Source organism: Artemia sp. Qi Xiang Cuo, chromosome 10, assembly GCF_049724085.1.
Source record: "Artemia sp. Qi Xiang Cuo chromosome 10, ASM4972408v1, whole genome shotgun sequence".
Classification (NCBI taxonomy): Eukaryota; Metazoa; Arthropoda; class Branchiopoda; order Anostraca; family Artemiidae; genus Artemia; species Artemia sp. Qi Xiang Cuo.
Genome location: NC_142803.1, coordinates 69,165,433 through 69,178,626, shown reverse-complemented (window position 1 = coordinate 69,178,626; position 13,194 = coordinate 69,165,433). Strand labels below are relative to the sequence as shown.

The window sequence follows — 13,194 nt, the reverse complement described above, 5'->3', positions numbered from 1 at the left end:
AAAAATGGAGAGGGGACTCTTTGGGGGGGGGGGGGCCGGGGAGGGCGTTTGGGGATCCGGGGGCCCTTGAGGGCAGGGTGGTCCTTTGGGAGCCCGGGGGACCTTTGGGGACCGGGAAGGGCCTTTGGGGGCCCGGGCAAGACCTTTTGAGGTCTGGGGGGCCCTTGAGGGCCGATTGGTCCTTTGGGAGCCCGGTGGACCTTTGGGGACCAGGGGAGGGCCTTTGAGGGTCCGGTGGCCCTTTGGGAGCCTGGGGGACCTTTGAGGACCAGGGGAGGGCCTTCGGGAGCCCGGGGAGGGCCTTTGGGGGTCTGGGGGACCCTTGAGCGCCGATTGGTCCTTTGGGAGCCCGGTGGACCTTTGGGGACCGGGTGAGGGCCTTTGGGGGTCCGGGGGCCCTTTGGAAGCTTGGGGAGACCTTTGAGGACCGGGGGCTTCCTTCGGGGTTGGGCTGGGGGGATCGGAACCCTTTGGGGTTGTGGTAGGGGGCCTCACAACACTGTTCAAATGGAAGTTGTGTATTATAACGACCACAGAGTCTCACCCTCAATTCCACTTCTAAAGTCATCTTTTAAATCATCTTTTAAATTGACTCTAAGTGTTTCACCAAAATAATTCCCTAAAATAATAATTTGTTCTAAAAAGATATAATAAAGCCATAAAAAGTATTATAATGGGGGCTCAGGAGCCTTTGGAGGGCCGGGGGGCCCTTGAGTTTTCGGGTGGGATTTGTGGAGCCGGGGGGGCACTGGGGACCCTGAGGGATGCCTTCGGGGTTGGGGTGGGGTATGCGGACACTGTGGGGTGGGGTTCGAGGATTTCACGATACTCTTGAAATGCAACTTGTGTATTATAACGACCACAGAGTTTTACCCTCAAATTCTCTTCTAAAATCATCTTTTAAAATGTCTCTAACTGTTTCGCCGAAATAATTCCCTATAATGGCTAAAACGGTTTCGCCCAAATAATCCCTAAACGTAATTGCAGCGAGTTCCTTTTGTTTTTGGCATCCCTGTGCTTTCACATTTGAAATTACAAAGAATCCTTTTCGCGCGCTAATCACTTCAGCGCTAAGATCAAAACATTCGCTCGGAAACGATTCTCTTTAGAAACAACAAATTAATTCCCCTTTCGTGAATCAATAATTCCCCTTAGAAACAACAAATTAATTCCCCTTTCATGTCAATCAATCAATCATGACATCATCTGTCATGTGTGATCTAAACTTTGCCTCGGAAACAATTCTGGTCGAACTCCAAATTAACTTGACGTCATCTGTCAGACACTATTAAACTTTGCCCGGAAACAATTTGATTAATGACTGTCAGCACAGGTGTCCCACTTTGATTAACCACGTGTTCTCCCTTGACATTCGCTGGGAGCTTGCCCAAAACAACAACAACAACAAATACTCTTTCCTGACATCATAACATTCTTCCCTAGCGGGCACTTGGCCAAAAACAACAACAACAAACACTCTTTCCTAGATCAAAACATTCGCCTCGAGCGTGCCAAAAACACACCTGGAGAAAGAGGTCATTGACCCCATAAACCACGTGTTCTCCCTAGGGACTCTATGCCCATATTTGGTGTTAAAAAAAGTTGTAGGTGGCAACAGGGGTGCGTGATCGGAGTATAAAATAGCCTTCTACTAATGTCAAGTAATTTATAAGGGTTCCTTTGTCTCGGCAACCATACACTGACATATTTAAAATTCCAGGAATTCTTATTAAATTTGATAAATTCTGGAAGAAATATTTTATCTCTCCCCCTAAAAGAAACCATAGTCTGCGATTTATCGTAACATATTACAAGCATTAACGGTTGAAAAATTTATCAAAATTTTCCATAGTGCTTATTGTTCAGTACTGAAAAATCATCTAACACATTTTCAAAAATGTATAATGTATTTATAGAATCGATTCTAGAAAACATGCCCCTTGATTCGGGGTGAGGGAGGGGGGGTGACGGACATGTCCTCCGTCAAATCAGCCACCTTCAACGATTATAGGACCATCCCTCACATAAGAACCTTATATACCTCTGGGGCACAACTCAAACACTTGTCCCTGGGCTATGGGGGGGTTTTACGACCCCAGAGTTTTTTGTTTATTGTCTGAACTATTCCACAAACCAGATACCTCAAAATTTATAAGAACTATTATGCCCCCAGAACATAACTTAAAAAGCCTGCCCCTGGGCCCTTGGGGTCGCGTAGACACCGGAGATTTTTCTTATTTTACTTGGATCTCAAAATGTGGATTGAATGGATTTGGGAAAAAAGGGCTAGGGGTGCTTGTTGGGCTCGGATCTCTTTTGACTCTAAAAAGTAAACTAGAACTTCCAATTTCTAATCAAGTGAGCCACCTTCGAAGTTTATACGACCACCCCTTACATAAGAACCTTATACACCGTCGGGGCATAATTTAAAACACTTGCTCCTGGGCTCTGGGTGGATGGGGGGGGGGAGGTGTATGACCCCAGAGTTTGTTTTTTATTTAACGTTCGAACTATTTTAAAAAAAAATAGAATACCTCAAAATTTACAAGAACCATGTATGCCCCCAGAAAATAAATTACAAAGCCTGTCCTTAAGCTCTGGGGAGTTGCGTCGACATCGGACTTTTTCTTAGCTGACTTTTGGGACTATTTTTGTTAAAATGGCTATCTCAAAATTTTTATTAGATGGCTCTTAGAAAAAAAGGGCGTGGAGGGGCTAGTTGGCCTTGGATCTCTTTTGATTTTTAAAAAGTGAATTAGAACTTTCAGTTTCCAATCAAATGAGCCATCTCGAAAGTTTCTAGAATTATCCTTTTCATTATAACCCTATATGCCCCAAGGAAAAAACTTAAAACACCTGCCCCCAGTCCCAGGGAATTGTGTCAACACCGGAGTTTTAGTTATCTGACCTTTGAACTATTTTTAAAAAAAAATAGCTATATAAAAATTTGTATCGGATGGGTTTGGGGAAAAAAGGGCATGGGGGAGCATGTTTCCCTCCGATCTCTTTTGACTCTTAAGCAGTGAACAAGAACTTTCAATCTCCATTCAAATGAGCCCTCTCTAAAGTTCATACGAGATTCCCTTCCATAAGAACCATAAATGCCTAAAGGACTGAAAAACCGACTCCCTAGGCCCTGAGGAATTGTTTCGGCCCGGAGTTTTCGTTATATGATCTTTGAATTATTTTTAGAAAAATAGCTATCTTAAAAAACTTTTCAGATGGGTCAGAGGAAAAAGGGCATGTGGGTGGGGGGAAGGCTAGTTGCGATCAGATCTCTTTTGACTCTTAAATAGAGAACTAAAACTTTCAATTTTTAATCCAATGAGCCCACTCTGAAGTATATACGAGCATCCTTTCAATAAGAACCATATATGCCCCCAAGGCATAACTCACAACGCCTTCCCCCAGACCTCGGGGAGGGGGGGGGGGGTGTCGACACCGGAGTTTTAGTTATCTGACCTTAGAACTATTTTTAAAAAGATGGTTATCTCAAAATATTTAGCAGATACATTTGGGGGAAAAGGGCGTGGGGGGGCTAGTTGTCCCCCTATCTCTTTTGACTCTTGAAAACTGAACTAGAGCTTTCAATTTCAAATAAAATGAGCCCTCTCTTAAGTTTAATGCAAGCATCTGTTCTATAAGAACTATATATGCCCCCAGAGCATAACTTACAACGCCTGTCCTCGGCCCCTGGGGGTTGCGTCGACACAGGAGTTTTTCTTATCTGACCTTTGAACTATTTTTAACAAAATGGCTATCTTATTTTTTTTGAAGGGTTTGACGAAAAGGATCTCTGTTGACTCTTAAAAAGTGAAATATAACCTTCAATTTTCAATCAAATAAGCCCTCTCTGAAGTTTATACGAGCATCTCTTCCATATGAACCATATATGTCCCCAAGGAATAGCTTACAAAGCCTGCCCCTGGGCCGTGGGGGGATGTATTGACCCCAAAGTTTACGTTACACAATAATTGAACTATTTTAACAAAGTGACTGTTTTATAGGATGCATCTGGGGAAAAAAGGCGTGGGCTAGTTGCCCTCAGATTAAACTTCCGATTTCCAATCGAATGAGCCCCTTCCGAAGTTTATGCAACGACTCCTTCAACATAAAGTGCCTCAGGGGAAAAACAGATTGGAGCCGAATGACCTTTACTATAGGCAACGCAGGTTGCCCTCCGATCACTTTTCACTCTTGAGAGGGGAACTAGTAATAATGATTTACAATTGAATAACCTCCTTCCGAAGTTTGTACGACCATCCCTTCCCTAAAAGCCTTATATGCCCCTAGGGCACATTTTAAAACACTTCCCATTCGATTCTGGGGGAGGGGGCTGTTTTATCCCTGTAGTTTGTGTTATATTATCTTTGGTCTATTTTAAACAAAATGGCTATATAAAAATCGATTGGACACATTTGGTGAAAGGAAGGTAGGGAGGGAGAGGGAGGGGCTAGTCACCATCAGATTACTTTTGACTCTTAAAAGGTGAATTCGAACCCTCAATTTCTAATCATTTGTGTTCCCTCCAAAGTTTATACGACCACCTCTTCCATAAAAACCTTATATACCACCGCGGTGAAGTCACAACCCTTCCTCTGGATCTGGGGGGGGGGGATATTGAAAACAAAGTTTTTGTTATCTTATCGTTGGACGATTTCAAACAAACAGGTTACATCAAAATTTTCATTTGATACATTTGGGGAAAAGAGGGTGTTTGTGTCAAGGGAGGGGGGAGGGTTTGTTTGATGTTTGAATCATCTTGATAAAACACATACCTCAAAACTTAAAAGAACCATGTATGCCTCGAGAGCAAAACTTACAAAGCCTGCCCCTGGGCTCTGTGGGTTGCGTCGACACCAGAGTTTTTCTTATCTGACTTGAATCTCAAAATGTGCACCTGATGGATTTGGAAAAAAGGGACTAGGGGGCACTAGTTGGGTTCAGATCTCTTTTGACTCTTAAAAAGTAAACTAGAACTTTCAATTTCTAATCAAATGAGCCACCTTCTAGATTTATATGAACATACCTTACATAAAAAACCTTATAGGACTCCAGGGCATAACTTAGAACACTTGCCCCTGGAATCTGGGGGGTTGTGTGACCCCACAGGTTTTGGATTTGATGTTTGAACTATAAAAAATAAATATCTCAAATTTTTTAAGAACCATGTGTGCCTCCATCGCATAACTTACAATGCCTGCTCCTAGGCCCTTGGGGGTTGGGTCGACACCGGAGTTTTTCTTATCTGACTTTTGGACTGTTTTAAACAAAATGGCTATCTAAAAAATTTTATCAGATGGGTTTTGGAAAAAAGGGCATGGGGGACGAGTTGCCCTCGGATCTCTTTTGGCTCTTAAAAATTGAACTAGAACTTTCAGTTTTAAATCAAATGACCCCTCTTTTAAGCTTATAGAATTATCTCTTTCATAAGAACCATATATACTCCATGGACATAACTTAAAACACCCACCGCCGGCCCGGGGGGCTGTGTCGACACCAAAGTTTTAATTATCTGACCTTTGAACTATTCTTAACAAAAGAGTTATCTCAAAATATTTATCCGGTGCATTTGAGTAGAAAGGGAGGTACCAGCGCGACGATTCACCCCTGCTGCTATCTACAATTTAGTGTAACGCTGACAGAACCACGTGGTTTATGGTTTTCTCACTGAGAATGAAAAAACAGAATTTTTCTCACTTGAAAAAACAGGAATTTTCTCACATTTATGGTTGTTTCTTGGACGGTTATGTGTGTCGGTCAATTTATTTGATGTTTTTCTATGATGTCAACAGTAATTTATGTATGTTTTATGGTTTGTGTCAGTGAGAATGAAAAAACAGGAACTTTCTCACTTTGATGGATGTTTTCTGGATTATTGAGTCTAACGGGGACAGAAATTGATTAATGTCTGACAGGTGATGTCAAGATTGATTGATTTGTCATGAAAAAGGAATGGGCGAAGTCTATTAATGTCTTTGATGTATTTCCAAAGAGAATTGTTTCCGAGCGAATGTTTATTTATGTCTTTGGAGTTCTTCCATGAAAATTGTTTCCGGGCGAATGTTTTGATCTTAGCGATGAAGACATTAACGCGGCAAAGGGTTTCCCAGTAATTTCAAATGGGACAGCGCAGGGATGCCAAACCCATTTTACAAGTTGAAGCATCCTTCCTTTTCACACACAACTTTACTTAACATCTTTTTAAGGATGCCAAACCCATTTTACAAGTTGAAGCATCCTTCCTTTTCACACACAACTTTACTTAACATCTTTTTGGATACCTCAAGATCAAGCAATACTTTTCAAAAGACATTTCAGAGCAAGTTCCTTTCTTAATGTCCCTCCTAAACCCATTTTACAAGTTGAAGCATCCTTCCTTTTCACTCACAACTTTACTTTACAGCTTTTTGGATACCTAAACACCCAAGAAATACTTTTCAAAAGACATTTCAGAACAAGTTCCTTTCTTAATGTCCCTTCTAAACCCATTTTCCAACTTGAAAGAACCTTCCTTTTCACTCACAACTTTACTTTACAGCTTTTTGGATACCTCAACACCCAAGAAATACTTTTCAAAAGACATTTCAGAGCAAGTTCCTTTCTTAATATCCCTCCTATACCCATTTTACAAGTTGAAACATCCTTCCTTATCACTCAAAACTTTACTTTACAGCTTTTTGGATACCTCAACACCAAGAAATACTTTTCAAAAGACATTTCAGAGCAAGTTCCTTTCTTAATGTCTATCCTAAAACCATTTTACAAATTGAAGTACCCATCCTTTACACCCACAACTTTACTTTACAGCTTTTTGGATACCTCAACACCCAAGAAATACTTTTCAAAGGACATTTCAAAGCAAGTTCCTTTCTTAATGTCCCACCTAAACCCATTTTACAAGTTGAAGCATCCTTCCTTTTCACCCACAACTATACTTTTCAGCTTTTTGGATACCTCAACACCAAGAAAAACTTTTCAAAAGACATTTCAGAGCAAGTTCCTTTCTTAGTGTCCCTTCTAAACCCATTTTACAAGTTGAAGCATCCGTCCTTTTCATCCACAACTTTACTTTACAGCTTTTTTGGATACCTCAAGACCAAGAAATACTTTTCAAAAGACATTTCAGAGCAAGTTCCTTTCTTAATGTCCCTCCTAAACCCATTTTACAAGTTGAAGGGTCCTTCCCTTTCACCAACAACATTACTTTACAGCTTTTTGGATACCTCAACACCAAGAAATACTTTTCAAAAGACATTTCAGAGCAAGTTCCTTTCTTATTGTCCCTCCTAAACACATTTTACAAGTTGAAGCAACCTCCCTTTTCACCCACAACTTAACTTTGCAGCTTTTTGGATACATCAACACCAAGAAATACCTTTCAAAAGACATTTCAGAGCAAGTTCCTTTCTTAAAGCCCATGCTAAACCCATTTTTACAAGTTGAAGCACCCTTCCTTTTCACCCACACCTTTACTTTACAGCTTTTTGGATACCTCAACACCAAGAAATATTTTTCAAAAGACATTTCAGAGCAAGTTCCTTTCTTTATGTCCCTCCTAAACCCATTTTACAAGTTGAAGCATCCTTCCTTTTCACAAACAACTTTACAGCTTTTTGGATACCTCAAGATCAAGAAATACTTTTCAAAAGACATTACAGAGAAAGTTCCTTTCTTAATGTCCCTCCTAAACCCATTTTACAAGTTGAAGCATCCTTCCTTTTCACTCAAAACTTTACTTTACAGCTTTTTGGATACCTCAACACCCAAGGAATAATTTTCAAAAGACATTTCAGATCAAGTTCATTTCTTAATATCCCTTCTAAACCCATTTTACAAGTTGAAGCATCCTTCCTTTTCACCCACAACTTTACTTTACAGCTTTTTGGATACCTCAACACCCAAGAAATACTTTTAAAAGGGCATTTCAGAACCAGTTCCTTTCTTAATGTCCATCCTAAACCCATTTTACAAATTGAAGTACCCATCCTTTACACCCACAACTTTACTTTACAGCTTTTTGGATACCTCAACACCAATAAATACCTCTTAAAAGACATTTCAGAGCAAGTTCCTTTCTTAACGTCCCTCCTAGACCCATTTTACAAGTTGAAGCATCCTTCCTTTTCACCCACAACTTTACAGCTTTTTGGATACCTCAACACCCAGAAATACTTTTCAAAAGACATTTCAGAGCAAGTTCCTTTCTTAATGTCCCTCCTAAACCCATTTTCCAACATGAAGCATCCTTCCTTTTCGCCCAAAACTTTACTTTACAGTTTTTTGGATACCTCAACACCAAGAAATACTTTTCAAAAGACATTTCAGAGCAAGTTCCTTTCTTAGTGTCCCTTCTAAACCTATTTTCCAAGTTGAAGCATCCTTCCTTTTCACCCACAACTTTACTTTACAGCTTGTAGGATACCTCAACACCAAGAAATACTTTTCAAAAGACATTTCAGAGCAAATTCCTTTCTTTATGTCAACTTTACTTTACAGCTTTTTGGATACCTCAACACCCAAGAAATACTTTTCAAAGGGCATTTCAGAACCAGTTCCTTTCTTAATGTCCATCCTAAACCCATTTTACAAATTGAAGTACCCATCCTTTAAACCCACAACTTTACTTTACAGCTTTTTGGATATCTCAACACCTGGAAATACTTTTCAAAAGACATTTCAGACCAAGTTCCTTTCTTAATTTCCCTCCTAAACCCATTTTACAAGTTGAAGCATCCTTCCTTCTCACCCACAACTTTACTTTACAGCTTTTTGGATACCTCAACACCCAAGAAATACTTTTCAAAAGACATTTCAGAACAAGTCCCTTTCTTAATGTCCCTTCCAAACCCATTTTACAAGTTGAAGTACCCATCCAATCACCCACAAATTTACTTTACAGCTTTTTGGATACCTCAACACCAAGAAATACCTTTCAAAAGGCATTTCAGAGCAAGTTCCTTTCTTAATCTCCCTCCTAAACCCATTTTACAAGTTGAAGTTCCCTTCCTTTTCACCCACAACTTTACTTTACAGCTTTTTGGATACCTCAACACCCAAGAAATACTTTTCAAAAGACATTTCAGAGCAAGTTCCTTTCTTAATGTCCCTCCTAAACCCATTTTACAAGTTGAAGCATCCTTCCTTTTCACCCACAGCTTGACTTTACAGCTTTTTGGATACCTCAACACCAAGAAATACTTTTCAAAAGACATTTCAGAGCAAGTTCCTTTCTTAATGTCCCTAATAAACCCATTTTACAAGTTGAAGCATCCTTCCTTTTCACCCACAAATTTACTTTACAGCTTTTTGGATACCTCAACACCAAGAAATACTTTTCAAAAGACATTTCAGAGCATGTTCCTTTCTTAATGTCCCTCCTCAACCCATTTTACAAGTTGAAGCATCCTTCCTTTTCCCCCACAACTTTACTTTACAGCTTTTTGGTTACCTCAACACCAAGAAATACTTTTCAAAAGACATTTCACAGAAGGTTCCTTTCTTAATGTCCCTTCTAAACCCATTTTACAAGTTGAAGCATCCTTCCTTTTCATCCCAGAACTTTACAGCTTTTTGGATACCTCAACACCAAGAAATACCTTTCAAAAGACATTTCAGAGCAAGTTCCTTTCTTAATGTCCATTCTAAACCCATTTTACAAGTTGAAGCATCAATCCTTTTCCCCACAACTTTACTTTACAGCTTTTCGAATACCTCAACACCCAAGAAATACCTTTTAAAAAGACATTTCAGAGCAAGTTCCTTTCCTAATGTCCCTCCTAAACCCAATTTACAAGTTGAAGCATCCTTCCTTTTCACCACCAACTGTACTTTTCAGCTTTTTGTATAACTAAACACTAAGAAATACGTTTCAAAAGACATTTCAGAGCAAGTTGCTTTCTTACTTTCCCTCCTAAACCCATTTTACAAGTTTAAGCATCCTTCCTTTTCACCACAATTTTACTTTACAGCTTTTTGGATACCTCAACACAAAGAAATACTTTTCAAAAGACATTTCACAGCAAGTTCCTTTCTTAATATCCCTCCCAAACTAATTTTACAAGTTGAAGAATCAATCCATTTCACCCAATACTTTACAGCTATTTTTATACCTCAAAGCCAAGAAATACTTTTCAAAATAAATTTCAGAGCAAGTTCCTATCTTAATGTCCCTCCTCAACCCATTTTACAACATAAAACATCCTTTCATTTCACCCACAACTTTACTTTACAGCTTTTTGGATACCTCAACACCATGAAATACGTTTCAAAAGACATTTCAGAGCAAGTTCCTTTCTTAATGTCCCTCCTAAACCCATTTTACAAGTTGAAGCATCCTTCCTTTTCACCCACGACTTTACTTTACATCATTTTTGATACCTCAACACCCAAGAAATACTTTTCAAAAGACATTTCAGAACAAGGTCCTTTCTTAATATCTATCCTAAACCCATTTTACAAGTTGAAGCATCCATCCTTTTCGCCCACAACTTTACTTTACAGCTTTTTGGATACCTCAACACCCAAGAAATACTTTTCAAAGGGCATTTCAGAACCAGTTCCTTTCTTAATGTCCATCCTAAACCCATTTTACAAATTGAAGTACCCATCCTTTTCACCCAGAACTTTACTTTACAGCTTTTTGGATACCTCAACACCAAGAAATACTTTTCAAAAGACATTTCAGAGCAAGTTCCTTTCTTAATGTCCCTCCTAAACCCATTTTTCAAGTTGAAGCATCCTTCCTTTTCACCCACAACTTTACAGCTTTTTGGATACCTCAACACTAAGAAATACTTTTCAAAAGACATTTCAGAGCAAGTTCCTTTCTTAATGTCCCTCCTAAACCCATTTTCCAACATGAAGCATCCTTCCTTTTCACCCAAAACTTTACTTTACAGTTTTTTGGATACCTCAACACCAAGAAATACTTTTCAAAAGACATTTCAGAGCAAGTTCCTTTCTTAGTGTCCCTTCTAAACCTATTTTCCAAGTTGAAGCATCCTTCCTTTTCACCCACAACTTTACAGCTTCTAGGATACCTCAACACCAAGAAATACTTTTCAAAAGACATTTCAGAGCAAATTCCTTTCTTTATGTCAACTTTACTTTACAGCTTTTTGGATACCTCAACACTCAAGAAATACTTTTCAAAGGGCATTTCAGAACAAGTTCCTTTCTTAATGTCCATCCTAAACCCATTTTACAAATTGAAGTACCCATCCTTTACACCCACAACTTTACTTTACAGCTTTTTGGATACCTCAACACCTGGAAATACTTTTCAAAAGACATTTCAGACCAAGTTCCTTTCTTAATGTCCCTCCTAAACCCATTTTACAAGTTGAAGCATCCTTCCTTCTCACCCAAAACTTTACTTTACAGCTTTTTGGATACCTCAACACCCAAGAAATACTTTTCAAAAGACATTTCAGAACAAGTCCCTTTCTTAATGTCCCTTCCAAACCCATTTTACAAGTTGAAGTACCCATCCAATCACCCACAAATTTACTTTTCAGCTTTTTGGATACCTCAACACCAAGAAATACCTTTCAAAAGGCAGTTCAGAGCAAGTTCCTATCTTAATCTCCCTCCTAAACCCATTTTACAAGTTGAAGTTCCCTTCCTTTTCACCCAAAGCTTTACTTTACAGCTTTTTGGATACCACAACACCCAAGAAATACTTTTCAAAAGACATTTCAGAGCAAGTTCGTTTCTTAATGTCCCTCATAAACCCATTTTACAAGTTGAAGCATCCTTCCTTTTCACCCACAACTTTACTTTACAGCTTTTTGGATACCTCAACACCAAGATAAACTTTTAAAAAGACATTTCAGATCAAAGCCCTTTCTTACTGTCCCTCCTACACCCATTTTGAAAGTTGAAGCAACATTCCTATACACCCACAACTTTACTTTACAGCTTTTTGGATACCTCAACACCAAGAAATAATTTTTAAAAGACATTTCAGAGCACATTCCTTTCTTAATGTCCCTCCTAAACCCATTTTACAAGTTGAAGCATCCTTCCTTTTCACAAACAACTTTACAGCTTTTTGGATACCTCAAGATCAAGCAATACTTTTCAAAAGACATTCCAGAGCAAGTTCCTTTCTTAATGTCCCTCCTAAACCCATTTTACAAGTTGAAGCATCCTTCCTTTTCACTCACAACTTTACTTTACATCATTTTGGATACCTCAACACACAAGAAATACTTTTCAAAAGACATTTCAGAACAAGTTCCTTTCTTAATGTCCCTCCTAAACCCATTTTACAAGTTGAAGCATCCTTCCTTTTCACTCACAACTTTACTTTACAGCTTTTTGGATACCTCAACACCCAAGAAATACTTTTAAAAGGGCATTTCAGAACCAGTTCCTTTCTTAATGTCCATCCTAAACCCATTTTACAAGTTGAAGTACCCATCCATTTCACCCACAACTTTACTTTACATCTTTTTGGATACCTAATCACAAAGATATACTTCTCAAAGACATATCAGAGCAAGTTCCTATCTTATCGTTCCTCATAGACCAATTTTTCAAGTTGAACCATCAATCCATTTCACCCACAACTTTACAGCTGTTTGGATACCTCAACACTAAGAAATACTTTTCAAAAGACATTTCAGAGCAAGTTCCTTTCTTAATGTCCCTCCTAAACCCATTTTCCAACATGAAGCATCCTTCCTTTTTACCCAAAACTTTACTTTACAGTTTTTTGGATAACTCAAAACCAAGAAATACTTTTCAAAAGACATTTCAGAGCAAGTTCCTTTCTTAGTGTCCCTTCTAAACCTATTTTCCAAGTTGAAGCATCCTTCCTTTTCACCCACAACTTTACAGCTTGTAGGATACCTCAACACCAAGAAATACTTTTCAAAAGACATTTCAGAGCAAATTCCTTTCTTTATGTCAACTTTACTTTACAGCTTTTTGGATACCTCAACACCCAAGAAATACTTTTCAAAGGGCATTTCAGAACCAGTTCCTTTCTTAATGTCCATCCTAAACCCATTTTACAAATTGAAGTACCCATCCTTTAAACCCACAACTTTACTTTACAGCTTTTTGGATACCTCAACACCTGGAAATACTTTTCAAAAGACATTTCAGACCAAGTTCCTTTCTTAATGTCCCTCCTAAACCCATTTTACAAGTTGAAGCATCCTTCCTTTTCACCCACAACTTTAC

General features: G+C 38.9%; 1 pseudogene across 1 annotated transcript in view; it reads right to left on the bottom strand.

Moving 5' to 3' along the window:
• The window catches only part of LOC148948097 (uncharacterized), a 129,065-nt pseudogene that overhangs the window by 89,740 nt on the left and 26,131 nt on the right, over nucleotides 1-13,194 (bottom strand). The window contains exon 3 of the transcript XR_016142375.1: nucleotides 545-619. The product of XR_016142375.1 is annotated as an uncharacterized LOC148948097 (transcript). The remainder of the gene's footprint in view (nucleotides 1-544; nucleotides 620-13,194) is intronic.